The following is a 5,243-nucleotide window of genomic DNA, read 5'->3' on the forward strand; positions in this document are numbered from 1 at the left end:
GCAGCAAACTGTTTTATTGTAAGACCCTGTTTGGTGATAGTCAGTGGCATTGTGTACAGCCTCATTGCCCCCTGACGGACCAAGGCCATGACTTACCAGAACCGTGTCTGTTTGTGTGAGCCCCCCAGGCAGCTATTGGTGACCAGTTCAAGAGACAAGACCCTGTTCTTTAACAACACATATAACTTGTAACCGTCTTAAAGAAGTACTGTTTGTTAAATACGGCCCAAGGTACAACCCTCTGGTCGATAATGGCGTCCTACTGCGTTCAGGAAAAGTTGGTGATCATTAGCAACATTAGCCTTATAACTCCAGCATTAAAACTAATGACGCAAATATTAGACACTCAGCATGTCTTGGCTATTTAATTTTACGTCCTCTTACCAAGTGGAAATCGTCTACATTTTCATAAAAATTACTGAAAGATAAAGTCCAATATCAAAGGCATTTTCGGTTTTCAAAAAGAAACAAAAAAGCCTAAATGGACAGATAATCTTATACCTCTCTATTCAGCTGTTAATTATAAAATAAAGTAAAATTTAAAAACAAACTCAAATATTCTAAAATCATAGGATGAATGAAATCAATTCCCATAAAAATCTACTGTTTCATTAAACTCTTTTCAGTGATGCTGAAGTCCTCAGGTAAATTTAGCCAAAGATCTGATATTTCATGTACAAGAACACCATTTTAAAAAGGCAGATGTGCACTTCACATGTGGAATCCAGTCTAATACAGACTGCCATATAAACACTGATCACTTCACACCTATGATTCTGTCAGATGTGTTTTTAATTTAGACTCACAACGGTGGTGCAGCAGGTAGTGTCGCAGTCACACAGCTTCAGGGACCTGGGTAGGTTTGATTCCCGCTCCGGGTGACTGTCTGTGGGGAGTGTGGTGTGTTCTCCCTGTGTCTGCGTGGGTTTCCTCCGGGTGACTGTCTGTGAGGAGTGTGGTGTGTTCTCCCTGTGTCTGCGTGGGTTTCCTCCGGGTGACTGTCTGTGAGGAGTGTGGTGTGTTCTCCCTGTGTCTGCGTGGGTTTCCTCCGGGTGACTGTCTGAGAGGAGTGTGGTGTGTTCTCCCTGTGTCTGCGTGGGTTTCCTCCGGGTGACTGTCTGTGGGGAGTGTGGTGTGTTCTCCCTGTGTCTGCGTGGGTTTCCTCCGGGTGACTGTCTGTGAGGAGTGTGGTGTGTTCTCCCTGTGTCTGCGTGGGTTTCCTCCGGGTGACTGTCTGAGAGGAGTGTGGTGTGTTCTCCCTGTGTCTGCGTGGGTTTCCTCCGGGTGATTGTCTGTGAGGAGTGTGGTGTGTTCTCCCTGTGTTCGCGTGGGTTTCCTCCGGTCCAAAAACACACGTTGGTAGGTGGATTGGCCACTCAAAAGCGTCCGTAGGTGTGTGTGTTGTCCTGTGAAGGACTGGTGCCCCCTCCAGGGTGTATTCCCACCTTGCGCCCAATGATTCCAGGTAGGCTCTGGACCCACCGTGACCCTGAACTGGATAAGGGTTACAGATAATGAATGGATGGATGGATAGACTTACAAGCTTTAAAAGTCTAGAGTCAGAGTGCAAGGGGTGGTGCGAGCATAAGCAAACTGAAAAGTGCTTTGTCTCTTAAATTTACTTTGACTTTGATGTCACTGCAGACGGCATGAACCAAAGATATTTTATGTTTTCTCTTGTCAGCTTCATTTGATTTGTTAATATACATGCATCCCTGCATTTCAGGCCTGACACACATTCCACAAAAACTTGAGACATGGCAATTTATTGCTAGTTTATAGTTTGCAGGAAAAATGGATCAAAAACAACACCTTAAAACACTGCGGCACTTCTCATCCTCATGCTTTATGTCCCTACATTTTCTAGAGTTTGTTGCAGGGCTGAAATGCAGAAGCAGATGTATATTAACAAATCAAATGAAGCTGAAATTAAATAAATATCAGCGTAGACTTTATTTGCATTTTCCAATACTGGTTCATGGTTGTACTTACCCTAGCATTTGGGTACGCTGCTCAGTTTAATATGAAATTTGACTGGGATTTTAATTCTTGATCCTGGAGTCCATGATTTCCTGCTTCAGCAATTCAACAGTTTATCTGATCTGCTCATTACTGAGCCCTTTATGGGGTAAAATGAGAGTATTAGCAGGAAAACACTAAAGTAAATCTAGGAGCCAGACTAATGTGTGGAGCAGCTCTGCTCTGTGGAGTGGGAAGTTGACTCTTCTGTGAACTTCAGTTTTCTCCACCCATTTTACAGCTGAAAAGCACTGAGGGTGATCTCAGACTAATACAGAGGATGAACAACTCATTCCGCACAGGAGCACGAATTGCAGCGTGCCAAAGAGTCTCAAACGGGCAGATTCAGACAGACAACATTTTCTTATGTAGTGAACGCAACATACAGTATGCTTTTTTCTTCACTGAACCCTTCACTGTTCACCTGCAGCTCGAAAGCCCAGCCACACAAGACGACAGAAACGGTTCCTGAATGAATGAGGGTGTAGTATGGCGCCACTTTTAAGGCAGTAGTTTTTTCCCCTTTAAAATAATTCTAAAGGTAGTCTCGCTGTCACACAGCTCCAGTTGTGGGTTCTGTCTGAGAGGAGTGTGGTGTGTTCTCCCTGTGTCCGCGTGGGTTTCCTCCGGGTGCTCTGGTTTCCTCCCACAGTCCAAAAACACACGTTAGTAGGTGGAATATAAGTGAATGTGTAAGTGTGTGTTGCCCTGTGAAGGACTGGCGCCCCCTCCAGGGTGTGTTCCCGCCTTGCGCCCAATGATTCCAGGTAGGCTCTGGACCCACCGTGGGGTTTAATTGGTGACTGGAGTAGGATTTTGCATCTGTAAAATAAACAAATAAATACTTTTAGGAAATTCCTTTGACATTTTCACAATAATGGAAACTCATGTTTATTATTAACCATGCAATTTGAACTGCGCTACTCCGGTTTGATTTAGCTTGTTATATAAGTGATGGAATCTGCAAGAGTGTCCATTTCACAGCTTCAATTTTGTTGAAAAACAGCAGCAGATTTGAAAACTCGCTGCATTAAAGGAGTTAGTGTTATACATTAGAACTTGTAACAAACCCACGTCTGACAATGATTTATTAAGATTAAGAGATCTGGTGGGTATTAGGTTGATAATTTAAGCCTAAAGTCAAGCCCATTCAATAGGAAATGAGCTGAGGGAGACTCCTATTGGACAGTCATCAACTTTGGGGTTAAATTTTCTAGCTAAGTTTGTGGAGTACCCCGCCCTGGACAGAACTGACCACAGTCATTTGTGGCTGAAGCACCATGCTAGCTCGTAGATTAACGCACATTCCAGACTCTGATAACAATGTAAATATTCTCACAACTTCTGGTGGGGGGAGGGCTATTGTTTACGGACCTGTGAATAAAACATTTCATGTGGAGGATGCGGGCATCGATCCCGCTACCTCTCGCATGCTAAGCGAGCGCTCTACCATTTGAGCTAATCCCCCTCTGGCGAAACAAAGTCACGTGGTCATGTCAGAAACCCCCGCAATGAACCACTGTCAGGGGCTGTAATAATTTTGATTGTTTGTGTGTTGTTGCGGTTTTTTAAATCAGTCAAACACATAGAAATAGCCGCAAAAGCCTGTAACTGAAATCCTAACGACGTTACTACGAGCTCGAGGTCGCTCATTTGTGCTGAGAGTTACAGTCCGGTGTCTCCATCTTCTGGCCGCAGTGGGAATTGCATCTTAAAGGACAACTCCACCGAATTTTCAAAATTCACACATCCAGCAAAATTATGCAGAGTGGTTTTGTATGAAATGCTCTGTTCTCTAGACCTGTGTCGCAGTGGGGGTGACAGGAACCAGACCTCTGACGTATGCATTACTACTAAGTATTTAATTGTAATAACTTCACTTCCTGTTGTCTGATATGCCATGATTGAGTCAATGTTGGAGAAAGCAGGCCTCAAATGAACAATATGCACATGACAACTTTATAACTCCTTCAGAATGTGTGTGTGTGTGAGCTGATAAACAAAACCATGTTAGATAACTAACGCAGTTCAGGGGTGTAACTGTAAATCTCTTAAAGCTGTTACATGTTTAGCCATGAAGCACGTAATGTATAAAGACCCGCGACCCCGGAGCAGTGGGAACTGTGTTCTCTGGAGTGATTAAGTACCATCCAACACCTGTGGGATGAGTGTCTAATCCAGGAATAAATGAAGTTGCTTGGAGGATGCGGGCATCGATCCCGCTACCTCTCGCATGCTAAGCGAGCGCTCTACCATTTGAGCTAATCCCCCTCCACAGGAAGTGGAGTCACGTGATCACAACACATCCCTACCTCAATGAGTCAGTGTAAGAGTGCTTAATCACTTATTAAACACACTCCTGCAAATTGGACTCAATTACCCAGTTCTGCTGCTGAAAGACTGCGGTAGAGCCCCTGGTTTGTTTTGGAGAGCCCTTACTCTTCACTGCTGTGAGTTACAGTACGGTGTCTGGCCATCTGCTGGCGGCACTGGGAATTGCAACTTAAAGGGTGGGTGCAAGTTTGGGCGAATGGTGGTGCAGATGTGAGGAAATTTAGAGTGCTTCTGTGATTATTTGTGTAAGAAAGTGCACAAGTAAAGTAATGTAAAGTGTCAAGTAAAATAACGAACATATTTTAGCATTAACATTTTCTTTTCTCCTCCACAGCTGAGGCATAAACACTTTAGTGTTCAATCTGTTTTAATGTTAAACTAGGGTGACCAGACGTCCTCTTTTACACGGACATGTCCTCTCATTTAGACTTAAAAAAATGTCCGGGCGGAATTTCACAAACGTCCGGGGTTTTGTTTTTCTAGAACTTACATAGAACTTCAAGAAGCGTTTCGTTCACAAACTAGTCCCGCCCTCCCCTACTCCGATTGGTTCGCTTGAGTGAGAAGGGGGCGTGGTGAAGTAGCCTTAAATCTTCTGATTGGACGGTCTGACTGTAGAGCTACCGTTATTGGTCGATATCCTTCTCTGTAAACATTTAATTGGTCAGTCTGCACGTCAGTAGTCCTTGTTTACATCAGGCAAAGCTGATGTACCCACCCTCATCTCGAGCAGCTATGGCGGAACGTAAATGTAAGTTCTCGGGTGAATTAAAAAAGAAATTCCCATGTTTAGTGTAGGAAATAAAGGTGTAAAGAACCTAAAAGCACACGTAGGTTCAGCTAAGCATACAGGTATTCTAAAAACACTCCTGGTTAAAGCACAAATGTTG

General features: G+C 43.9%; 2 non-coding genes across 2 annotated transcripts; both read right to left on the minus strand.

Moving 5' to 3' along the window:
• Positions 1-3,414: 3,414 nt before the first annotated feature.
• trnaa-agc (transfer RNA alanine (anticodon AGC)) lies at positions 3,415-3,487 on the minus strand. Its single transcript has one exon. It is a non-coding gene; the product is annotated as a tRNA-Ala (tRNA).
• Positions 3,488-4,217: 730 nt separating this feature from the next.
• trnaa-agc (transfer RNA alanine (anticodon AGC)) lies at positions 4,218-4,290 on the minus strand. Its single transcript has one exon. It is a non-coding gene; the product is annotated as a tRNA-Ala (tRNA).
• Positions 4,291-5,243: the final 953 nt, after the last annotated feature.

The sequence above is a fragment of the Hoplias malabaricus genome, chromosome 4 (genome assembly GCF_029633855.1).
Source record: "Hoplias malabaricus isolate fHopMal1 chromosome 4, fHopMal1.hap1, whole genome shotgun sequence".
Lineage (NCBI taxonomy): Eukaryota > Metazoa > Chordata > Actinopteri > Characiformes > Erythrinidae > Hoplias > Hoplias malabaricus.